Below are 26,512 nucleotides of genomic sequence, written 5' to 3'. Positions count from 1 at the left end.
CTGCTAGCCTTGGAGTGCCTGCGGCTCACTCACTAGATCAAGGGCTAGAGTGTATGTACCCACTTCCTGCTGCCATCCTTCACCTGCCCTGGCTTCCCTCACTTCTGTCCCTGCACCCCATTTCCCAGATGGAACAGAAAGACCACTAGAACCACCTAGTGGTCCATGGTAAGCTTCAAGGTTGCCTAGAAACCCAACATTGTCTGCGTATGTGTGTGTGTGTGTAGTGTTTGTGCCTGGGTGTGTTTTCAGGGAAGTAGTTTAGGAAAGTGGTTAGGGAGTCAGGCAGAGGAGCGAGTCGACGAGTTCATGAGTTCAAAACCTGACATGAGTACTTAACCAAGCAAGCATCATGGATTAGCTGGTTGTATCCTCCAAAGATAAGTGTAAAAATCTTAATCCCCAGTGCCACAACATGCGAGTTCCCTCCGTCATGGGATCCTTGCACATGTAATTAAATTCAGACAAAGTCATGAAGATGAGTCCTAATCCAATATGACTGGTGTCTTCACAAGAGGGAGAAGAAACACAGGGAAGCACACAGAGAGACTGATGACAGTGACAGAGGCTGGAGTTACTCAGCGCCAAGCCAAGGGCCGCTGTAAATCAGAGCAGCACCAGGAGCACCAGCCAGCACTGAGGGGAAAGGCAAGGCTGGGCTCACCCAGCAAGCCCGGTGAGACCATGGCCCTGCTCACTCTCTGACCTGTAGGCCTGACATAGCCCCCAGAACCAGAACAGATGAGGCTTCTAGAATGTATTCGTTGTCTTCACTTGATTGGAAAGGCAGAAAGAGATCTTCTAGGAGCCAATCTGGGGCTCCCACACAGGAGGCAAGATCCTAAGTATTTGATCCATCACCCTCTATCTCTGATCGTGTGCATGAGCTTCGGAGCCAGGCCAGAAGTGGAGGAGTTAGGCCTGGAGCCCATGCATTTAAGGTACAGCTGCAGGTGTCCCAAGCTGTGATTCAACTGCTCGAGTCAAACACCTGTGGCACTCTCTGTTGTTTTAAGGCATTCTGGTGTATGTCATGATGGCAGCCGTGGGAACCTAACACAGGAAGAACAGCTGCGGCCAGGTTACTTCCGTATCTGTGCCTCAGCTTGTGCATTAGGGTATAATAAACAGTGTCTGCCTTCTGGGGGTTTTTCAGAGGTTAAATAGATCACGAACACACCCAGCATGGAGCCTAGCGCATGAAAAGTACTCAAGCTGCCATCATTCTTACTTCAGTTTTCGTTTGCATGTGGAGAAGGATAAGGGTTTTGCTTGCATTTTCAGAAAGCTCATGTCCCCCTCCCAAATGCATGAAGAACCCTAATCCCAGGTGCTTCACCTCCAGGGCCAGTCCTTACAGAACAGACACTTGATACCTCCGCCTTCTCCCAGCACCCCAGCTGCATGACTGTACCACAGCATAGATGCTGCACTTCCCTGCGCACTGCCTGTGGATGGGGGTAGCACAAAAATGTGAACTACACAGGGAACCTCACTGCATGCTTACGCCATCCCAGGAGATTGAGAAGGACCATCTCCATTTTATAGATGGAGAAACCAGTGAGTCAGTCTCTTTTGCTCCTTCTTGCTGCAGATACCATGTGTCACCTGCCCTGCCAGGGACGTGTCTCAGCAGACTAGGATTTCAGCAAGTGTCTGGGTGAATAGAATTGGGTCTCCCAGAATACAAGATCTTGGAGACAAACCCTCAACCAAGGTCACAGTTTGGCCACAGAGAGGTGCTAACTTAATACTCAACAGAAAACCAAAATTGTTTAGGATACAGAAACTGTATCCTGGCTTCTCACACTGTGATGGAAAATGATGGTCTAGTCCTCCAGCCATAGACCACCGCTGCTGAGAGTTGCTCTGCCAGCAAAAGTCTCCCTTTTCATCCCCACTCAGCAAGGCATACTACTAAACGGCTGCGTCCTGCATTGCGATAAAACAGGACATTGAGTCACCCAACTCCCACAGTCTACCCAACCATGGCCCTGGGAGCAAAGACTCCCTTTCCCACTCTGATGGGCTACTCCAGTCCCCCTGCTCTGCCTGGGATTATCATTTCATACACAAGCTTCCTCAAGATAGAGACAAAGAGGGGACAAACCGTTAGTGCACAGGTTACAACACAGAAAGTCGTTAGCTCAAAGCCTTTGGGAGATTGGCAGGACAGTGGTTTTTCTGGATAGCAGAGCCACACGTGGAGGAGTTAGAGAGCCATGGTGGCAGGATAGGAAAGGAGACCTTTTGGTGATGTCATGGCTTGATGTCTGTGACAACATCTACCCATTTCTGCTTGGAGCTTGGTACAAATGGTTGATGCTGCCTCGAAAAAGTTTCATCCCTTTGATTCATTTTATCAGTCTGTTCAATCACCCAAAAGTAAAAAAAAAAAATGTTTTTAGACCTTTTATTAAAATGATAACTTTTCTCTCTAAGTCTTAATTATCTGACTACTAATGACTAAACTTGTTAGGTAACTAGATGTGTCTATATGTGTAGATCAACATGGGTCAGCCTGAAGAATGAATGAATATTTGTAAATACTGCTAAGAAATTACCCATCTGCCATATTTTTCTGGGAAGGAAGATGGGATTTAAATAACCATCCAAACTGGGTTTTTATTGGGTAGATGTCGCAGCACCCATGCCCCTCCCAGCCCCACCTGGCCCCTGTTCCTGCACCACACGTATTGATTTGGGTCCCGAATTGGTTGCATAGGGTTTGGATTCTAGTAGCTTGGGGCACCTTTTTTAGAAGAGGGCATTAGATACAGGATGTCCCAGGAGATAGCATGTCTCCTCTGTTCCACATGTATCTCTCCTGAGTTATTTCAGCATCTTTTTATAGTTGTGATAGAAGTTATAATTGTGAGTGCAGAGCCCTATCGCCATCTTGAAGGCAGGCTGGTAAGTGACCTCATGGTGGCAGGAAGAGGGGCCACACAGACCCCCGCAGGTTTCCCCAGATGAGCCAGGTCCCAGCAGACCCAACCACCCAGGCTAGGTGGGAAGCAGGCAACATCAGGCCGATTCAGCATTACTGAGTGGGTCATCAGAGCTCTCTGAGACCACATGGCAGAGGGACAGAGGCAGAGCCATCTCCCCCCCTACACACACACATCCCCAGACATTTTTCAGAAACAAAATTCCTTGGAAAACTTCGGGTCTTCTCAGCATGACTTAGCTGTGTGCTCCCACTCAGATTTGATGGGGAGGGTCTTTCTTTACCATCACAGCCCACCAAGCCATCACTGCAGGCTGTTCAGTGGCTAGATTCATTTTGAGTTGCTGTAATGCAAAAGCTAAACTCGGTTAATACATAAACAATGGATGCTTGGTTCATGGTTCTAGAGGATGGAAAGTTCAATCTCAAAGGGTTGCGTCTGTACCAATCTGGGGAGAGTGTCTTCCTAACAGCCCCCTCTTCCCTTGAAACCAAACAATGCAAGTTACCAGCATGCACAGGAAGTTTTACAGGGGATGGAGTGGGAAGGCAGTGATGTGGTATAGCAGGTAAAGCTGCTGCCTGCAATGTCAGCATCCCAGATGGGCGCTGGTTCATGTTCCAGCTGCTCCATTTCTAATCTAGCTCCTTGCAAGACTGAAAAGAAGCAGAAAACAGCTCAAGTACTTGGGCTCTTGCCATTCACATGGGAGATCTGGAAGAAGCTCTTGGTTAATGGCTTTGGCCTGGCTCAGCCCCAGCCCCATCTGTGCCTGCAGATGGAAAATGTCCCTCTGTGCCTTTTCCTCTCGGTGTAACTCTGACCTTCAAACAAGCAAATTTTTTTAAAGGAAGTTTTAAAGGACCTATTGGACAGAAAGTTTTATTCATGGGACATCACTGGCCAGTGGTTTCAGACTGCCTGCTGTTCCAGTGCCCATATGTGAATGCCATTCCGCATTATTCCACAAATGGGATGTTTCATTCACGCTTCACTTTACACTGTACTATTAGGAAGAAAGCCATGTCTCTTCTAGGACAAAGTGCCACAGTCACTTTTGGCAGGTCCAACACCAGCCTCCCTAAATGCAGCATCTATATAGTCGTCACAGTGTCGCCTGGCATCAACTTCAGGTCCCTCCTTTATCTGATTACCCACAGTACTTGATGCTACAAGGGAGTGCGACAAATATAGTCAATATTTACCAAAGACTGTGATCTGAGAGTTGGTGCTGGCTTCAAATGGCTCCCTCCCTCCCACAGACGAGGCAGACCCCGTGCACACAGAATGCTGGAGAAAGCCACAGGGGTGTGCCCGAGCTGGGGCCACAAGCAAGGACAGCCGATCTGAGAGGGAGAGCTGAGCAGCGGCGCCTTGAGCTCTGAGATTGTATAATGGAAGCACCTTTAATTATTCATCAACATCAGAGTTTAACACTATTTATAGTGTTAAAGTTAATCATTTATTTAGCACAGTTTCTCCAAGAGTTCAAGATAACCTTTATCATGCTCATTAAGCAGCAACTTGTAATAATTAGGACTTGTTCCTTTGCTGCCTCCCCAGTCAGGCCCTCCATGTCCCAAGGGCAGGGCTGGTTTCTCACTGACTGGCTGCTTCACCCTGCGTTCAGAACAGTCTCTTACACAGTCGATGCATAATATTTATTGATGATTGGACACATCAACTAAAACCTCTGCTTTCCACTTGGCTTTCAAAGGTGCACAAGAAAGGTTATTTGAGGGGCTGGCCTTGTGGTACAGGGGGTGAGGTCACCCCCAAAGTTGCGGGCATTCCATTTGGGCACTGGTTTGGGGTCTAGCTTGTTCCGCTTTCAATTTAGCTCCCTGCTAATGGCCTGGAAAAGCAGTGAAAGATGGCCCAAGTGTTTGGTCTCCTACCAGGCATATGGGAGACCTGGCTGGAGCTCCTAACTTATGCCTAGCCCAGCACTGGCCATTGTTGCCATCAGGGGAGTGAACTAAAAGATGGAAGATTCTCTCTGTCTCTGTGGCTTTGACATTCAAATAAATACATCTTTTAAAAACAGAAAGATACTGTTTTGAGGTATAAGTTCAGCAAGGCTAAGTTGACAAATTTGCACTGTCTTGAGCGTCTCTCAGTAACAGTCTTTGAGGTCTACCAGATGGCCCTGGGGCCCCTTCTGCATGGACCAGCTATTAGGTTTTGAACAAGTACAGACTTAGATCACTGACAAAAAGGTCTCTGCTTGAAGACCCTGATCCCTAGAGATTCACACTCCTGTGGTTATGAAGCCCCTGAAATTATATGTATGGATATGAATGGGCCACATGTGCCCTTGCATCTAGAGAGAACGCCCATACATCTCAGCTAGATTCTCAAGAATTCCCAAATGAAAATCATTACAAAGCATTCTTTTTTTTAATTTTTAAAACCTGGATGGTGAAAGGAACTAGTGTAATGGCCAAGTGGGTTAGCTACCACCTAAACCACCAGCATACCATCATATGAGTGCCAGATTAAATCATGACTACCCTCCTTGCCATCCAATGCTCTGCTATCAATCCTGGGAAAACAGTGGAAGACAGCCCACATTGCTGGGCTTCTGCCACTCATGTGGGAGACCTGGATGGAGTTCTAGGCTTGTGACTTTGGCCTTGACCAATTCTGGCTCTTGTGACCATTTGGAGTGTGAACAAGCAAATGGAAGCTCTCTCTCAAAGCCTCTCCGTCTGTCTCTGTAATCTGTCTTTCAAATAAATAAACATTGTAAAAATCGGTGGTGGTAGAGGGACAGATTAAGTCAGGCTTGCATGTCAAATAAACCCAAGTCACATGCACAATGCACCCCCCCTAGTCCCAGCCCTGAGACCCTTCTAGCCCCACACTCCTCCTTAGGCTTTTCTAACCATTCTCCTTTCCAGAGCCTAAACCAAGGAATGACTCTGCTGGACAGATTTGAGGACCTGCAGACTGGTTCAATACCTTGGTGCTTTTCAGCCCTGTGTTCAAGTCCCAGGTCAATCATTTCCTTCTTAATTTTAACTGAATGGACTATCCCATAGAGGTCATTTTTGCTACCTTCCAAAATGATGTGCTTAACCTGTCTGCAATGCTGAACTTGGGGAACAATACTAAGAAAAGAAATTTTTAAAAAAAGTATCTAGGACTGTAGGAATGGTAGGTGCAGGCACTATCACACCGCTCCATATAGAGTAGTGTCAAGGCTTGTGTCCCAGAGCCCAGGATTCCAGCCAGGAATTAGGCAGAGGAGACCAGTCAGCCCCAGTGCTGGCAGCTCCTGGTAACTTGTCAGCATCCATTGGTCAATGTGACATTTGACTTAACCCTTGACCTTGCCATTCAATTATCACAGCCTGTTCCCTTCAAGTTCAGAAGTTTCCATTTCTAAGACCCACTTAAACATGCAATGATGTCACCACAAGGAGTGGGCTTGGAAATTCATGTATTTTTAGGATTATTAACCAATGCTTTAAGTAAATGGTCACTCAGCCCAGAAAAACCAGCAACGTGTGAGAAGGTGAATGATTTGCTATCTGCAGGCTCTCATTTTCTCATCTCTAAAACAAAATCGTTTTGTCAGATGAAGCAAATAGGCTTCAACTCCGCTGCTACTTGGTCACCTGGGCCCCAGTGTCCCACACTCTGTCCCTTCTAAATCATCCTGGGCCTTGTTCAACACAGAATCTGATCAGTAGTCTCAGGTGGAGGGCCTGAGATTCTAAATATGTGTCAAATTGCCAAATCTGTTCATCTGTGGAACCCACTTGGAAGTTTCCAGACCAAACACACTCTCCAAGTCAATCTCCCCATCAGCAACGGCACCTCACCTAGAAACTGGATGGAAGCACCAGTTCTTGGAGCCTCCCCAACCAGACCTCATATGTCAGAGGTGAGCTTCTGGCACCTGGAGTACAGCGTGCCCTCCACGTGGTTCTAATCAAACAGACAGGTCTTTTTGAAGTCAAGGTCTGCAAGAGGCACATTTTCAGCATTAGAGACAGGGATTGCAGAGGAAGCGTGTTGAGATAACCCAGGAAGGTCAAGGTTCAAAAATACTGCTCCTTAGTTACCCTGAATTCAGCTCTGAGAGCAATCACTGGCCACTAATGTATGCTCCTAGCTTCTTTAGTCTCCTATCGGTAAATTTATTTTCCAATGCATGAAAGTGTGTATCTGACAGTACTATTCATGTGTGTGTGTTATGTTTCTTTACCTACTCAATAAACATGGAAACATGGGAACTACAGCTATCTTTTCCATCTACTGATTTCACTTCCTTCCTTAGGGTAGTACCCAGAGGTGAAATTGCCAGATCTATTTTAGTTTTTTGAGCAACTTCCATATCTTCTTTCATTGTGGTGGTAGCAGTTTATATTCCCACCATTAGTGTATAAGGGTTCCCCTTCCTCCCTACCTCTGATTTTTATTAGTATACATTGTATACAGGAATAGAAATCTCACATACCCATAGACACTTGCAATGATTACATGTGAGTTTAAAAAAATACTAAAAAAATTACAAAATAAACAAAATTCAAATGAAGTAAAAAAACAACTTAAAATATGTCCCTTACTCATGTCTTAAAACTAATCAGAAGTAAGCACAGTAGCATGATGTACTCAGCAGCCGGGCCTGCCGGTGAACTGGGCACAAAATCTCTCTTTTGTTCACAAGTGGCACAATTGAGTTTGATCAATTGTCCCTTCTTGATTGGACTGCTTCTGGTTTGCTTAGGTATTTTAACCAGCAAACACCAAAGGAAACTGGGCGCTACATGCTTTGTATCCAAATAGAATCCCGGGGGAGTTCACAATGCTAGTTGAACCACTCATGTCTCTTCCAAAATAATGGAAAAATAATTTATTTATCCAAAAGTTGGAAAAGACTCACTCTGTACCCAATTTCTGCAAATCTGGGGAAAAATACTACAAATCAAGTAAAACAACAGCAAGAATGAAATGGATGTTGGGTCACAGCTGGAGGCGAAGGAGTTCTGATTCTATTCAATTCTGCCAATTTAATTGGGTGTTACAAAAAAATCTTAGGTCCCCACTGTAGTTCCCTGGCCAGATGAGGGGCTGTGTTGTGAAGAAGCAGCACTTCTCTTTGTTAGGAGCTGTGACTGGAAGGCACAGCAGCACCCACTGCTTGGAGAACCCCAAAGAGACACCATCTTGATTTTGAGAATGAAACTGAAGACTGGCCTAGATATGGAAGATATGTTTCCAAAATCTGCAACTTCATAGGTTGTTTTTGCAGAAATATAAAGTCGATTTTTAATAACTGATCCAATTTAGATGTGCCAGGTTTGTCCGACTTGCCTATCACTTGTCCCTGACTTAAATACTTTTTTTCCTAATCCTTCAATGGCTTCCAGCCATTCCTCTCTTCTGGAATGCTCTCCTTGCTCCTCTCTTCCAAACCTTCCCCATCCTTCAACCTGCTGAGTTCTTTACTCCTCCATAGAAGCTACTAGAACCATTCCAGGAGCAGAGCACACCCTCCTCTGAGCCCCTGTACCACCTGGCCATCCACACCATTTGTGAATTTTTAACCTGCCAGGAGTCTACATTGTTCAATATCATTTCCATGCAGAGGCCACAGCCCAGTCCAGTTACCAAGAATCTCTGTGGCCTGTGCCCAAGCACCATTTTGGTGCTTTTTAGTACTTCTTGAGTAATTTCATTAAGTAGCCCACATCAAGTATCACTCTAATTAAAAATCAAAAGTCACCTCTTAGATATACCACACCACCATTTCCTCCAGATTTTCTGCACCAATTCTAATTTAAATATCTGTCACACTGAGCCTATATAAACCATAGAATCTTTCTAGAAAGGCCATGCTTTGTTACTACTGTAATCATATTAGCTATGTCTCTGGGATGTGCTTGGACACTTGATCTACATCATATTTTTTTATTGATTTGGATCTATTTTAAGTTCCAGGAGGGATGTCGGACTCAGTGAATAGAAATATAAAATATTCAATTGAATTTGCTCTTCAGAGAAACAAGTCATAATCTTTAAGGATAAGTATAACCCAAAAGCTGTATGAGAAATACTTATCTTAAAATGTATTCATTATTTGTGTGAAAGACGAGTTGAGGTGGGTATCAAGTGGCTCAGGAAGATTCTGGAAGGGAGGCCTGGCTTTCCCTGTCATGGCAACATGGCCACCTGGTTCAGCCAGGTCTGGCCCTCCCAACTGGCTGAGTCACCGACTGCAGAACAGACTCCAGAAGCTACCAGAGAAAGACCTTGCCTTCCAGGCTTGGTCATTGAGGGGGTTTAGTAAAAACTGTGCTTGAGAAAGTTATCCTTGAGGCCAAAACATGACCAGCACCTCCAGGTGGCCCTTGGAGTCTGAGACTCACCAGTGTCCATAGGCAGGACTCGGGGAACAAGGCTCCTGAACGACACGTCTCTGGCCGCGGGTCTCATCACTCCCCACTCGAGTACAACTGATTATAGGCAAGCTTACCAACTTCCTGAAGCCTCAACTTTGCTCCTCTGCTCAATGGGATTATTAATGCAACTCCTTAAAAAATTATTGGAAAGGCAGATTTACAGAAAGAAGAGACAGAAAATCAATGCATTTCTAATTAATCAGACCTCAGATTAAGCATTTAGCATAGTGCTTGGATGGTTGTTATTATTATTATTATTAGTAGTAGTAGTAGTAGCAATTTCAGCCAGCAAGCAGACACAGCAGACGAGAGGGCTTACTGCTAACCTCGTCTCAGCCACCTTTCCCTTCCTTGTATAACTACTCACTAAGGAGACTGGGAAGACAGCAGGAGGGAAGCCTGCTGTCAGGAGAGGGTGAGTTTTTTTTTTTTTTAAAGATTTAAAAATGAAGACGGTTTAAATAAGGCCGACTTGGGTTGGTGAAATTTTATGCAAATTATAAACAAGAGACTGGCATTTGTAGGAATATTTTATGTACCTATGTGTGGTCCCCCAGCCAATCCGAGTGGGAAAGGGTGGCTAAGGTCACGGCAAACACTGGAGTCTTTGATCAGCCTGATTGCTGGAACCAACACAACTCTTGGGTGTCACTGCTTCAAATTCCTGCAGGTCAAAAACCGTGTTTTTCTCTCAGCAATTGTTTCTACCCTGGGGCAATTCAGGATCACCTCTTCTGATGCTACCCACAGCCACTCCTTCTGGAACACCAAGACACTAACCAGACTTGATGTCTCAGTTTTTCAAAAACAAGTTTGAAAAATATCACTTGGGACAGTCACCCAAAAGATGCCAGTCCGCCTGCTCCCAGCAGTCCTCAAAGAGACTTGTCAGTCACCAGTTGCTGTCAACTTTCTGTTCAAATCAAGACAAGTGGATGCAAAAGCAGGAGGAAGAGGAGTCCACGCCACCACCAAGATGCTGGGTACACTTTCCCAGCAGATCCGAGGATGCAACAGAAAATAGATCCCAAGGGGGATGGGGCGGGGGAGGGCTCAGAGACTGCAGCAGCCCATGGCTTCAGCTCATTCATCCAGGTTCATCTCCGGTCAGAAACATCAGATGACTGACAGCTCTCAAGACACACTGGAGGAAAGGAGTGGGGAGGAGCCTGTCCTGGCCACACCCCCACACGGCAAAACATTCCACCATCTGCATGCACCCCAGTGCCTTCCTTCATGAGCGGGGAGAGTGCCTGCCTTGTTCTCTCAGCTCAGAATCAAGTCGTCAAATTGCACAGCCCCGGAGCCCTTCTGTGCCTCGGTGGCGCTGTCTCCTTATCCGCTAGGTCAGGGAATTCACCAAAGCCACCATCTCCCCTTACCCCACGAAGCTTGACCCAGGAGGGCAGCTCGTGAAGTTGAGTCGTAGAGTTGCTGTTGGGCTGTTCTGCTCCCCCATGGTATAGCTGAGTTCTTTCCCAATATATGTTCTATTGCAGAGAGGGAAAGCCTGGAAGGCAGTGGAGGCACAGAGCCAGTGGTCTTCAGGTGGCTAAGCCAAGGACGGACCACATCAGACAGGTGACATGCGGGGACTGGGTGGAGAGAGTGGCCCCATTTGGTAGGCACAGGTCTGAAGTGGGGTTGACCCCTGGGTCTTTTCACTTGCTGTACATCCACATAGGGTGCTGCAAGGGTCAGAAGGTTGGCCTTGGCTTTTGTCATCCGGGGACACTGACAGACACCTGGAGGACAGCCTTGTCATCTTCAGTCAGTGTGTGAATACGTGTGAGATTCCACACGTGTTTGCTTGGGGAGAGGAGTGCAAAGAGGCCACAGACCAGGAAAGGAGGATATTTACATTCTCTGTACATGTTTGGGCTTTTTTTTTTTTAAGGTGAAAACAAGACATTTCTTGGGGCTTGTTGTAAACCAAGGTCAGACATCCCCTGTGTGGAACTGAAACTTGAACAACCCAGAGAAAAATCCGATGGAAATCTGCTAGAACTGAGCACGCCCACCTGATGTCTTCCAGAGGTTTCCTTTTCTTGTTTACACTGTCTGCTAACATCTCACAACAAGGGTTTCCTCAGCCAGACTCGGGGGAAGGATGGTGGCTGTGTGCTATTTTTAAACACGTGTTCTGGGTGGTACAGAATTTATAACCCACCTGCTAACCACGCTCAGAAAAAGACCTTGAAAGTACAGAGGTGAGCATTTCCAAACCTATCACCGTTTTTACCTTTCTTATTGTTTGACATTCAGTGTAAGCACAAATAGCTTGATAAATAGACAATAAAGCAATCAGAAAGCAGCAGCCATGGGAAAGATTGCTGTGACACAACTCTACATCAATAATGACCTTGCAGCTGGAGAGGGGCTACACCAGACAGCTTGGCAGGTAGGACCACTGTCACATCACATTCCCCCTTTCTGATGCTAGATGCAGGAGATTCCTGTCACTCAGCGCCATTCTTCTCAGGGCTTCCAACCAAGTGTAGCCATCTTAAAAAGCACCACTGTCAGGTTGGGCATTTGGTAGAGCAGCTTGGGACTCCTGCACCAAGCCACCACAAGGGACACACTTGTGACCCATATCCAAGTGCCTGCTTCCACTCCAGGCTTCCTGCCACTGTGCCTCCTGGGAGAAGTGAAGGCTTACGGACCCACCACCCACCACCCAGGTGGATGACCAGCTGGAGTTCTAGGCCCCTGGCTTCAACTTGGCCCATCCTGAGCTGTTACAGGCATCTGGGTAGGGAGGCTGGTGATCCAGCAGATGCAAGATCTGTCTGCATCTCTGTCTGTTTCTCTTTCAATAAAATAAAAATACATTTAGAGAAAGAGAGAGAAGAAGAAGAACCACTGTAAAGCTAACCAAGAGGTACTGTTGAAGACAATGGCCTAAGGTGAAGGTAACGGATGCTTCCACGCATGATCCAAGCATCCCTCAGGATGACCATCGTTACCTCCTTTTACATGGGTTGAGCTGAAATTCATGGAAATTCACGTTTCTAGCTCCTACAGTTATGAGGGATTAGAGCTGGTACTTCTGATCCCATTGCCCTTTCATGTTTAAACAACCAGAGACCAAAAGAGCTTGAGTTCAAATCCCAGTCCTGATGCTTGCTTTTGGTGCTGACCCTGGGCAAGGCCTCTGAATTTCCCAGTTTCCTTATCTGTAAAATGGGGATTACAAGAGTAGGTTGTCATGAAGATTGGATGAAACATACAGGGAAAGTACTTTGTCCAATGTTGAGGACTCAGCAAGTGATGACTCCTCAGGCTACACTTGTCCTGCACTCCAGCCTGCTCGCCAGGAAGCAGGTCAAGCCTGTAGACGAGTGTGTGGTGTGGGTGTGTTTGTGGCCACATATGCAAGGATGATTAAAGGCACCCCCTGAAACTGAACCTCACTGAGCATAAATGCACTGAAACTGTTCTGACTTTTCCTTCTGAGAAGATGCCCTGACATGCCTTGCTCGTCAGTCATTTTTGTGACATAACCCAATAGTCACTGTACTTATTGAAAAGAGGGCTTTCTTCAGATCAACACCTGTTTCCCAGGGATGGCCAGTTGGGGGCCAGTCATGCTCTATGGCAACAGCATAAAACCCTTCTGATGCGTCTCCTTTGGCCCCTAGAAAATACATGGCAGCCTGCAACCCCCCAGCCTTGTCCCATGTCCCCAGAGGAGTCCTCCTAGAGTAGCACTCTTGTCTGGGCAGAAGAAGTGACTGGGGAAAAGGTATAAAATAATCTGAAAGGGGACCATCTGTGATTACTAATGGCTGTCCCCGGAGAGACAAGGCTTGTGTAGTGGGTGAGGGATGACATTCAGTAGCCATGATTTTCAGTGATGTTTGAATTTCTTGCCATGGATACAAGTTATTCTGTAAGGCGAAATTTAAAAGTGATGCCTTGGCTGGATTTAGTTGTGCCCTTTTTGAAACTACCGTCAGTCCATTTTCCACAGGGGAACGCTTCTCTTAAGATGAGTCTTTCTCCAGGAATCCCTCTCCCTTCTCAGTGAACTTCTTTATCTCTACTTTTGTCCTGATTCTATAACACTTCATTAATTCAGTCTCCTTGGCTCATCCATTTGACTGTGAACGAGGCCCTTAGAAAGACCCTGGGAGACACCTGCAAATGAGACCCGTGAGGTGCCTGCTTGTGCCCAGCAGGTTCTGGCTGGGGAGAGAGGTGCCCATAAACTGTAAGTCCTGGATTGGGGGGTCACCCTCATGGTGTGTGCTGTGATGGAGATGGGACATGAGCAGGATGTGTGCTGGAGACCTGATCCAGCTGTCAGAGCTACCACAGTTGCTCTGTGCCTATGATCTTTTGTTTGGGAAGCAAAGGCTGGGAGAAAGGGGAGGTAGGGAAACTCAGCACCCAGCCAGGCACTGCAATGAGGGCATAGAACTTGCCCAGGACAGGACAGTCACCCTAGCTTGCCAAGATGTCAGTACCTGGAGGAAGGGCCAGCCACAGTGAGGTGAAGGAGCAGGCAGGGGCCGATCACGTGATGATTGACCCTACCAACATTTTAGATCCCTGAGCGATCCATCCTCATGGATTCTGCATGTTTTCTTGTCTGCCTTTATTTGGTCCACCTGAACACAACCAGCTCCTAGCTCAATACCGGGGATTAATGGCAGCTACATAAGGACCAGTCAGAGTCGGAGAGGTCGGACGTCAGCAAAGAACATGACCACACCCCTGCTTCTCTCCTCCCTCCCTTGCGTTTCCCCCAGTCCAGGCCTGCAAGCTAAGAGGTAGAAAGCCCACCCACCCAACCATGGGCAGTGAGATGCAGACCTAAGCAACTTCTACTATCTTAGTCACTCCTGATCTTCCCGGCTACCATTGGATATCATGAACGCGACCAATGACACCAATCAACCCAAGCCGGTGATTCAGCATGGCGGAAGGATTCACTCAAGTTCCCTCATGCTCTGTGCGTCGGCTCTTGGCCAGTTGTCACTGGCAAGGCCCGCCTTTGCCTGCCTGCAACGTGTATTTATAGGTTTAATTATGTGAATTTGCTTTTCTTTCGCACAAGGAAAGCAGGCAGAGGAGCCTTTTTAATGCTGCACAAAAATGAAAGCCGACTGAAACCACCCTGACCTTGAGGGGCAGAACCGTTGGATTCCTCCGGTGGCAGCAGAATACTTTTTATAGAATAGGAAGTCAATGGAGAAATCATGAAAAATTAGCGTTGGGAGGGACACGTGTGCTTGCCAGGGTCAAGTCCCAGGAGCTGCCGCACAATTGTTCCCTAGGGGACAGGGTCTAATGCTGTGTCCACTCAAGTTTTAAATATCTCAACCAACAGCTGGCCCCTGGGGATGCCGCTCCACGGGGCAATAGATCTTGCTGTCAGGGCTCTCTGCCTGCTGTTCAGTCTTATTTTCCCTCTGCTGCATTTGTCTCTAGCAGTGATACGGGCAAGGAGCGTGCGGGCGATTAAGAACAGAAAAAGCTCTGTCTTTGCCTGTCTCCCCACGCCCGTCCCGACCCCACCCCCCGTCCCCAATCCCTCTACCTATGGAAACTTCGGAAAGGGAGTAGGGCCTGGGAGAGCTACTGTCAGTCCAAAGAGAGGCCATCAAACAGGGTCAAACCCCTAAGCCTGGAGCCTGCAGGTGGATGGGGAGGGAGGATATTTCTGCCTCGGGAGTGTGTAGCTTCCCTGAGATCAAACCCTACAGAAAGGACAGGTCACTAGGTTTTCCGGCCAGCCTGGAACTGAGCCGCCTCTTGCCGCCACAGTGGGGACGGAAGGTGGCAGTAGAGTATCAGGCTCTGTGGTCCAAGCCGTACCCCCGCCCCTCTCCACAGATCTCGGCGAAGCCCCAGATCTCCGCATCCAAACTCGGAGAGCCTCAGACCCAGCCGCCAGGAATGCTGTGCTCAGGCCAAGCCTGCAAATCAAGGCTCTGGCCAGTCTTCTTTTAAGACAAATCTCAAACAGCCGGCGATGTGTGAGCACAGTCCATTTTCCCCCAAAGTACTTCCTGCGGCCAAAATTTAATCTGAAGGATAACTTCAGCTCTAAACCGGGATATTGGTCCAAGCTGACCTCAACATAAAAACTTGTCTTTTCTGGGGGTGGTGTGTACAGATTTCTCCTGTTGAAAGACATTCAGGGTTCGTGCACTTTCTTTTGCTTTATTCTCCCTAGCTTCATGCCCTGGGTTTCTGAATTGTTCCCTGGCTTCTCTGCTGCCATTGCCTGCTCTCTTACTTCTTCAGGAGAATTTGCAGGCGGGCCTTGCAAAGCGGTATAAGCATTTCTGACTTGGAGCTGCACTCCTGCTGGGGAGCCAATTAAACGCACGACCCACCAGGGAGAGTGCGATATTTTTTATGACTTTCTAATTTCTGGCCCTGAAACGGCTTCAGTGATCAGAACATTCCACTGCTTAAGAACCTAAAGGAGGCAGTGCGATGAGGCTTTTGATTTGTATTTCATTGATAAAGGTCTACACTTTCCAAGTCTATTCCAAGGGTCTCAGATTCCTCAAGTGCAGGGAAACCAGGACAAAGAAAACAACAACAGAACTTTCTGGCTACTTTGCCTTATCATGCTGGGAACCTGCCAGCTATTTGGGGCAGGTGTTTCTTTGAGAAGTCAGTGAACTGAGAAAAAATGGATAGAAGAAGTAGAACAAAACAATTTCTCTGGACATTAAATCGGTTTAAACTGCAACAGCAAATCAAAAACATGTCTCGTTCTCATTACCAATGGCCTGATAGCAGGGCCTCCGCAAGGCTCATTAAGGCAAAAGGCAAAGTTGCGTTTCATTTCTGAGAACATTCGTGGCAAGACCCAGCACAAGGTGTGCGGCTGGTTGCTTCCAACGGCTGTGTGGGCTATTCTTTTCCTTTCTTCTTTTTCTTCTTTAAAGAGTTAGCATGAAACAGAAAGGCTGGGAAACGGGGGTGGGGTGGTTTCAAATAGATTCTACTAAGAAAGAAGGGAACAGTTCTCATCCACGTCTGCATTTCTGTTTATTTATCTTTGCAACATGGACGAGAGCCTTACAGTCCAGAAGCGCTTGTGGATAAAGCACATCATTCCAGATACAGAGCCGCCTAGCCGGACAGCAAACAGTCCAAATTATGAGCTGCTCCAAATCCTTTCCGTTTGCCACTGGGGTCTTGGATGAGTTACCCCCTTCCACTCCTGTCTTTTTTCTTGTCTTGCTGGCTCACTTGTGTAGCCAAGAGCTAACTCTGAATGTTTATCTGAAATATCTCACCGATATGCTAGGGAAAAAATTTTCCCTCCAGCCAAAGCCTTCCCCGCCCCTACTTCCTCTAAAATACAGGCTTGCTTTAATTCCCGTTAAACTCCGTTACCTCTGAGCATGTTCTATGTTCTGAGTCTCTTATGAGTGAACAGTTAATTGTAGGAAGACTGACTAAAAGAAACCAACATATGTATAAACCTATGCTCGGTGTGAACTGGTGTAATGTGTAATCTAAAAAAGATCACCATTGGTAATTTCATAATAAATTAGCTGTGACATCTGCTATTATATTACTCTCTGTTAAAATGCTCTTTCCTACATTGAAATGGAAATCACATGAGGACCCAAATGTGTATCCTCACTGTGTACAGCCTCCGCACATACCATTTTATCATACGATTTAGAATTCAGCAATTTAGCGGCCAGTATCTTCATGTAAAGGAAGGGTGAGTATTTCTTCAGAGATGGTCTAAATTTCCAATCACACTCCAATCTTCCTTCCTTCCTTCCTTTCTTTCTTCTCTTCATTTAAAAAACCCAGCAGCTAGATGCAGTTGAATTTAAAACATCCATAAAAATTCAATATCCCTTCAGGAATAAATATTTGTAGAGTATTGGAAATGGCACCCTTCCTTGACAGCTCTTTGGGAAGAATATTCTATATAACTTGGACTAATAAGGTAATGTTCCATATCAGAATACAGCTTGAAAAAGAACTGAGCCAATTATACAACAAATGGAACTCTGAACATGTGAGCGAAGGATGCAGAGACAGTGCAGTCAGGCACCTTGAAGGCTCCCCATTACGAGGTGCCGAACTACCTGGGTCACTGACTCAATTTCCTGGCTTTCCATAGAGCTTCTCACCCACAACTGAGCAAGCACTCATTTTGCAAGCTCGTGCCTCTCACAGGAGACACCAGGTTGTTAGCCTCTGGGAAGTAACACTATTTCAATCAACCAATTTGGTGTGTTGTGTTTTACAGTTTCTAAAATTAACACGGAATCCAAACAAAAACATGGCTGTTGTGGAGCTGCGTGCAGAGGACACTGTCAGCTACTCCCTTCGAGTCAGCTACTCCCTCCAAGTCTGTTCATTATCAAAATTAGCTGCCTTGTTTGTCTGACTCCCTTTTTTGAATGCGCACCGTTAATTAACCGACCTGTCATTATGTCCTGGTAATGACCAAGTTTCGAGGCTTCTAGTGTAAACGCAGGATTTTATAGGAGCCTCGAAGCTGCAGGTGAGGAGCATGTGAAGGATGCGAGGGGTTTCTCAGTGCTGCTCCCAACTGCCCCACGTTCCAGCGCCAGAGCTGTTTGAGGAATCAGTGTCAGTTTATTCCCCAGGATGGAGCAAAGCTCAATTTTTCCAGGCTTCACAGAGGAATTTGTCTCCCAATATCGGCATGAATTATGAAGCTGATTTCTAACCAGATGTTGAGTGCACTGCCCTTCCTGTTCGAGATGCATCAATGTTTAGCTCATCATGCCTCTCGCGTGTGTCTCATTTTTCAACCCATTCTCATTTGGAGGTTAAAAAGGAATTGGAGTTTCTTTTTAAGTTGCTTTGATTTTACACAGTTTCAGTGAACAGATCTGTGAAACTCCAAAGGCTGTGTTGACAGAACTGAAGTGGTGGAGGGATGGGAGGGTGGGAACGAGGAAAAACAGAGCAGTTGATTTGAAGAAAAAAGCGGGGGGAGGGATATTCAACAGTGCACTTTCCCAAAGACCCTAGGGCTGCTGGCATCCACTGAGATGCTCCTGGCACACTCACACGCAGGTATCTTCTTGAGGGTGTGCTATCTAGGAGAAGCACATCCCCATGAAGGCCTTTACAGGGAGCAAACTCACTGTGACATGGACACAGTGGACTCTCACAATTCTCTGCACCCCAACTTTCCATTTGAACATTCTTGCTAAAAATTCCTCCCATTGGGCCCGGCGCAGTAGCCTAGCTGCTAAAGAGCTGGAATCACATATGGATGCCAGTTTTAATCCCAGCAGCCTTGCTTCGCACCCAGCTCCCTGCTTGTGGCCTGGGAAAGCAGTTGAGGACGGCCCAAGGCCTTGAGGCTCTGCACCTTCATAGCAGACCCAGAAGAGACTCCTTGCTCCTTGCTTCGGATCAGCTCAGGTGTGGCCATTGTGGCAGCTTGTGGGGTGAATCAACAGATCTTCCTCTCTGTCTTTCCTCCTCTCTGTATATCTGACTTTCCAATAAAAAATAAAATGAGGGCCCGGCAGCGTGGCCTAGCGGCTAAAGTCCTCGCCTTGAAAGCCCCGGGATCCCATATGGGCGCCGGTTCTAATCCCGGCAGCTCCACTTCCCATCCAGCTCCCTGCTTGTGGCCTGGGAAAGCAGTCGAGGATGGCCCAAAGCTTTGGGACACTGCACCCGCGTGGGAGACCCGGAAGAGGTTCCTGGTCCCGGCTTCGGATTGGCGCGTACCAGCCTGTTACGGCGCACTTGGGGAGTGAAACATCGGATGGAAGATCTTCCTCTCTGTCTCCCCTCCTTTCTGTATATCCATATCCGGCTTTCCAAAAATAATAAAATCTTAAAAAAAAAATTAATTAAATAAATTGAATCTTTAAAAAAATTCTCCCATTGATCCTTAAGATAAACTATTTCCAAGGCAACGAATAACTTTTTAGAGTCTCGTACCCATAAAATTCTGCCCATGAGATTTTTTTTTAATAATCGTAACAATATCAGTATCCAGCAGGATCATATTGGAAAGGGAGAGGTGATTTTTGCTAGAAGTACAAAGAGCTCTCTTTTTTTGAGAGTGATGTTAGAGCAAAAGGGAGCTGACTCAAGACAGATGATTGGGCCACCTCCCTACGGCCCTGCTGCTCATCAGCAGGGATGTGGCCACAGCTTCACACAGGCCAACTTGAAAGCAGGCACTTAATCTTTTCCAATGTTTTTTTGAAAGCCACTCCACCGGAAAGAAAGAGGGAGAGGCAGGGAGCTCTCCACTGGTCCATTCCCCCAACATAGGTCCAATCATTGGGGTTGGGCCAGGCCAAAACCAGTAGCCTGAAACTCAAGCCAAGTCTCCTACATGTGTGGTAGGGGAGTAAACATTTGGACCATCTTCTGCTGCTTTCCTGGGTGCATTAGCAGAAACCTGGACTGAAAGCAGAGCAGCTGGGACCAGAACCAGTGCACAGACACAGGACGTCAGTGTTGTAAGCAGAGACTTAACCACTGTGCATGAAGATATATTTCTTCAGATTCTGAGAAGTATAGAAAGAAGTTCTTTAAATGGTCACTAGGCTATTTCCAAGTCAGTTCTAAGCATTGATCAAACAGTCATTGCTTGTTGGTTGTCACTTAGCAGCAACTGAAATCGTCAAAAATGAGAAGATTCCTGCAAAATAGCTGGTAGGGCATCTCCTTGGCTCACCTTGCCCGGGAAGTTGACTGTAGGGCTGTGAGCCTTCTTTCCCTAAGGATCCTCCTCAACTTTGCTGAACCCATATACCTAAAGATTTGCAGTCACGCAAAACTTTGAACTGAGAAATGGAAAGCTCTTAGTAGCCAAAACATCAGAAGGACAGAGCGTGTTTCCCAATGCAATTGCATCACCAGTGGGCAAGTTGTTGAACAGACAACCAAACAACCCAACCAATCACCCACATCAAGGCAGTGTGGAGTAGTTTTGAGGACTGGTGTCTGGAACCAGGATAGCTGGACCCTGCTAGTCCTGTTACTCCCAGGTGCTGAGGCTATCTGTGCCTGGCTTCCTCACGTGCAAAATCTAGGATGTCATTTGCCTCAGAGGGCTATTGAACTGCCAGGAATCCTCTCCTGGAAAGCACCTGACACAATGACTGACATCGAATAAGATAAATATCTCCTTCTTTCTCCAACCCTAGGTGCTTCAGCAGCCTCATGTTATAGGGCAGACATGACCAAGTCTGAGAACCATACCACACTCAACCGGTCATGAAAATGGCACAGAAATGTCAAGAAACCCCAATCACAATGGTACTCATAACTTAGATGGTGGACCCAAAACAAAATTAGCAACAGGAAGAAAAACAGAAATTTACAACACCATTCCCAAGGACATGCATCTTGCCAAAGAGACACCAATACGAACGTTCTAAAGCAGATGCAGGCCAATAGTGCCAAGCCTATGAGCACATGGTCAAGGCCCTCATCACACCTGAGGCAGTTAAGCCCACAATCCCAAGGGTGTCAGCCACAACCTCGACCAACCTGCCTGTATCACCTACCCCAAGCTTGGGCAGGGTGCTCATTACCAAGGATCTTGAGCTACGCCAAAGAACAAAGGAAAGGCCCAGACTCAGCCTGTCATCAAGGGCAAGGCTGAGTCCCAAACCACGCCCCAGGCCCAGATTAAGACCAGGTCCAAGGCCCAGGCTGTACCTGCACCTGCAACACTAGGTCCAGCTCAGCCCCCTGCTCAAAGTGCCCAGTTCCCAATGAAGACTCCATAGTAGCAGCTTTTTTCCTGCCAATGCAAGGACAGAAGGAATGGTGGGCCCCCTGGACTGCTGTCTGCATGGAGCTAGTGTCCTCCTATGCTGTTTGTACAAATAAATCTGATGCAGGGCTTATATTATTATTATTGTTAATATTATTATCATTATTATCTTTAAATACAGTCCCATAGGCCTGGGATTTCCCTAACCCTCTCCCCCACTAAGTTCCTCCATGTCATTACAACAATATAGTTCCTCATATATAGTTATAAATCCATCATTGCAGGCATGGACAACAGCAGAGTTCAGCATCCCATTGTCAAGACATATCCAGCAGTTTCACTGGAAGTCCATCCTTGATCCAGAGGTAGAGATGCACACTGCACTGTATCTTCACATCTGGACATGTCAGTCTCCACTAAACAGTCACTATAAATCCCCTCAAGTGAAAAGCCACAACAAAATCAACAACAGGAAAACGGAAATTTACAACACCGTGAAATTAAACAATATGCCACTAGATATAATAGTCTCCATTACAGTTACTATACATCCACTTAAATGAAAAGTCACAAAACAAAATCAACAGGAAGAAAAAAAAAGAAATTAACACCATGAAGTTAAATAACATGCTACTGAATGACTAATGTGTCGCTGAAGAAATGAAAAAGAAAATCAAGAACCTTCCTGAAGAAAATTATGTTCCTGTATGATCTATGAGTCAGTGAAGAACTAATGAGAAAAAAACAGTGTTTTGAAGAAATGAAACTAAAAACAAAAAACATTAAAATCCATGAGATGTGTTTTTTTTTAATCCAGTCTACTAATCTATGACGTTTGATTGATGTGTTTAAGCCATTTTCATTCTGGGTTGATATGAATGGGTGGTAATTAGGTCCTGTCATATAGCAATGGGTTGTTCACTGATTTAGTCTTTCTGTTATTTTACTGGGATGTTCATATATACGCTGTTCCCCAACCACCTGCTTGGGGTCTGCTGCTCTGTCTCCTCCTGGCCAAATCAAACAAATGCAGGATGGGCAGTTCTTTGTCTGGGTTCACTCCCGAGTTCCCAGTGAACTCCCCTTCCCACCTGGTTGCTGGTGGAGCTCCGACCGCTGGTGGAATTCAGATCATTGCTCCCTGAATGCCGCTGGGATATCTGATCATTGCAACACCACACTACTGTCTCCGCTGCTTTCCCGTGTCCATCAGTCTCCACGTGCCCCTTTGCCATCGATTTGTCCTCTCCTATTTCCTGGAATGTGCCCTCTCTGCTCCACCCTGGCTAATGTTTCTCTGTTTCTGATGCAGGGTTTAAAAAAAAAAGACAAACATACCATAACAGAAATGATTCTCAAATGAGCCAAGATTATGACAAACTGTCAAACTTTAATAAATACATGTTCCCAGGCACTTTCAGGGAGTGAGACTCAGAAATGTTCCCAAGGTGAAACTAGTTGCAGCCTGTTTAGCTAAGAACCCTAGACCAATGTATGGTCCCATTACTAGAGAAGAGAATGAAGAAGAAGCACTACCCACAGTCTTTGTGGCAAGAAGCTCATGTTATGCCTAGGAAGACCAACACCCATTTGTAATGACAAGCTGTCGGTCAGTAACAAGGGACAGAATAAAGCTGAAGGAAAACAGGACAGCTTGTGCAGCATTGTCAAAACCAGCTGAAGAATTTCAAAGGAAGAATTCCATGAATTAGAGTATACCAGAAACACCCAGGAACGTCACAACTTTCATGGTGGTCTTTCTGGCAGAGACTCACAAAAACGGCTTCTGAACTTGGTATGGGTGTGAGTGTGCTGTTTGAAGGAGGAAAAGTCTGATTTTGATTACTTTCTCAGAGTCCATGACCTCTAAAAATGTAATACTGTAATGCTGATGCTGAATACTGTTGAGTGCTTATAAGCCAGGCCTGCTGCACGATCTCAGTCTTAGCACTGCTGTGACGGAGGTGCAAGCATCACCTCTATCATTGTACAAACGAGGAAGCAGAGACCCAGAGATTTAAGTGAGTACCTTCCCATGGTGGCCCAGCTCATGCGTGGCAGAACTGATTCATGTTCTTCCAAACTCAGCTTGAACCCACACACTTCATTTTGACACTTGCTTCACTTCTTCAAACATCTGAATCTTAAGGTTTGCTCTTAAAAGAGTAGAGTGAAAAAGACCAATAGCCATTTATGCCCCCTTTGTAACTATCCCCCACTGAGGGAGCAAAGTCAGACTGGGTGCGCTGACACCCTTGGTTCAGGATTCATCATTCCTTCCACCTGTTCTTTTACATACACAGAGGCTTGGGAATGTGGCATGACAACAGGTTGATGGCATACAGAAGAGCTGGTATCAACAATTCAGTTTCGAGAAAGGGAAAAAACACCTGACTTTGAGTACCTGCAAAAGGAGGGGACTGAGGGACCCAGGGGTACACATGCATCCCTGTGAACCACCACTGTCCTCAACTCAGGGAAAGCCAGCGTTCTCCATCTTGTCATCCTGGCATTTCAGACCTGGGAGGATCTGTGGGGCTTCCCCATGAAATGCATGATGTTGAGCCAATGGTAATCCTTCCCCTGGTTGTAAACAGCCAGACTGTGCCCAATGTTTCCTGGAGGACAGAATCACCCCTCTATTGAGAAACACTGACTTAGATGAAATTAAATTATTCTTAAAGGTTACAATACTTAACCCAACAAAAGCATCCTCGCTACCCAGTGTCCCCTGAGCTATGACCAGAGGTGAGACAAGCAAACAGACTCATCTCACAACCAGCCGCTGCACACATCTGCTTGTGAGGTGAAGTTTTTCCCCCTAAGCTGTTCTACGAAATGGGAGCCCTCCCGTTTCTCACTCCTGACACTTTCTTGGTTATGTTGTTCTGAACATGAAGGAAGTTTTTGGAGAAAGACATCAGCCTCAAGTGACCTCAATGAATGATGGTCACAGCGAGATGGGGTAGCCAGTGTATTGATGTCCTCTCATAGCGTCAAGAGGAAAAAAGAGGCAAAATATTTACAGACTTGGTTATTTCTGCAGGTATGATTCATCATCGAAAATGTTGGCAATATTTTAGGCAACTCTTTTAAAGTTCGCTTTAAAAATATGACCATATTGTGAGTGGTGACCTTGTAGAAACCATAAATACCTATTTACTTTAGGACAAATGAAAGAAACTTCTCCGAGCTTGGAATGGCACTTTCAGGGAAGAAGCCTCTGTGCACTCACTGTCATGTCTTGAATAGTTTAAAAGATGACACGTGTTGGAGAACTGAGTTCCATGACTCAACACTGGCCTCAGTGATGAGAAAGGTTGAGAACCAAGGTGAGAGGAAAGAGTGGGCGTGGAACTATTTTTTGACATGAACTTTAAAAAAAATAATTGCAGGAAATTTATTTCTGAGTGTCTATCCTATGTAATAGGAGATCTATACCAGTAATAAACCACATTAAGGCTGAACTATTTATCTGACTATCTCATAAGAGTTTATAAATTTGAGCTGGCTTCCACTTTGAACATGAGACACTGCCTCCCTCTTGGCTCATCTCACACCTGAGCATGTCATCTGCCGAAGTACTTCGTGTTTCAAGATTCTGTGTGAGTCACTCGGAGTATATGTTTCTGGCCCCTGGAGAATTCTTCTTCTCTCTCTGGGAAAATGAGACCTAACCAGGAGGAACGGCTTCCACACGATTCACTGTGACCTGGATCCAGGACAGTGATTCAAAGCTGTGTTGGGAAGCAGAGGTGTGATGGCCCTTGACAGTGAAGTTCAAGTTAGATGTGTCACCTTTTACTACTGGGAAAAAAGACCAAAGTGCCTCACAGGGCCCAGGGCCACGTGCTCTCAAGTGTCTCCCTTGTCCCCCCATCCCCATCACCAGCTTCCACTCTCCTTCTACTGACATCCTGATGCTGTGCTTTGGGCATCCTTGCCACCTCCAGCTCTGTCACTCCTTTGTCCCACTCCTCCTCTCTTGAGCAGATCCCTCACCTTTGCACCTGCTCTTCTCCCTTGGTACGTCTCTCTAGCCTTCCAGCTGGCTTGCTACCCTTCTCTTTACCTCCCCCGCCCACCGACTCAAAACTTATCTCAACCCTCACTTCCTCTGAGAGGCCTTCCTGAACCCCCATTTCTAGTCAGGTTCTTTTGCCTTGGTTCTCATAAGTCAGTTCTTTCCTCTCTCTCTGCATGAATCCATTACATCATTGTAATTACTATATGCCTCACTTTTGATGTGATAGGCTTAACAAGAACAGAACCATCACCATTTTCTATTCATCACCGTATTGTCAGGACCTCAATGAATAGTTGCTAAGTGAACTGGCAATAAGCTAAATGTGTATTTGCTACAAACTTTCACCTTAGGCTTATTCTTACTAAGATGATTATGTAACAAAGCTAACATCCGATGGCATTAATGGCATTCCTGCAAGACAATCCTTATGCATAAATTATCTCATTTAATCCTTACACAAGCCTATGATGTAGGTTCTGTTGTTATTAGTACTCTCATTTTCACATGAAGAAACTGGGGTTCGGAATAGAGATCAAGTAACCTGGTCAAGGTTATAGGCACAGGAAATATATAAAGGGACAGAGATTTTATCCCCAGCCTGCCTAATTTCAGAGTGCTACTGTTATTATATTATTGCTATGGTTTGATATTCCATTAAGAGTTGGTATGTTGAAGATTTAATGCTAGCTTCATGCATTAATTGTATTTGGAGGTGGGGTCTTTGGGAAACAATGAGAATTCAATGAGGTCATGAGAGTGGGGTGTCTATGATGGCGTTAGGGTCTTTAGGAGAAGAGGAAGAGGGACCTGACCAGCACACCTGTCATGTCTCACCAGGGGATGCTCTCCACCCTTACTAGATATTGTCACCTTGGTGTTGGACTTCCCAGCTGCCAGATCTAGGAGCTAGATAAACTGTCCAGACTCAACTAACTCTTAAAGCAACAGAAAATGGACCAGGACATACTTGTCCATTATATTTTCCCACTTCATACTTTTACCTGGAGTCATGGAAAGAACTGGAAATAAGATCTAACATCTTGAAAAAGCTCCTGACAACATCTCAACTCCTACTCTCTTAGAGTACATTTAACTGGTTTCCTATTATTGGGTAATTGATGTTGTGACTGGTGAAGCCAGTCTTAGTATTTACAAATACTCATACATACATATATGTTTGCTATTATTCGCCCTTATTGAGACTGGATTAGAATGCTTCTAGAGGTAGAAAATACATCTTAGGTTCTCAAATGACTTGTGACATCTGGCACAGTGCTGAACCCCTTATTGGGGCGCACTTTTTACTCCTTTATTAATTGATGACATTACAAGGCTTTTCTTGGAAGCCACAACTCAGAGTAAAGACCTACAGTACAAACCTTGGCTAGATTTCATA

The sequence above is a fragment of the Ochotona princeps genome, chromosome 13 (genome assembly GCF_030435755.1).
Source record: "Ochotona princeps isolate mOchPri1 chromosome 13, mOchPri1.hap1, whole genome shotgun sequence".
Taxonomy (NCBI): Eukaryota; Metazoa; Chordata; class Mammalia; order Lagomorpha; family Ochotonidae; genus Ochotona; species Ochotona princeps.
This window is presented reverse-complemented; position numbering follows the sequence as displayed.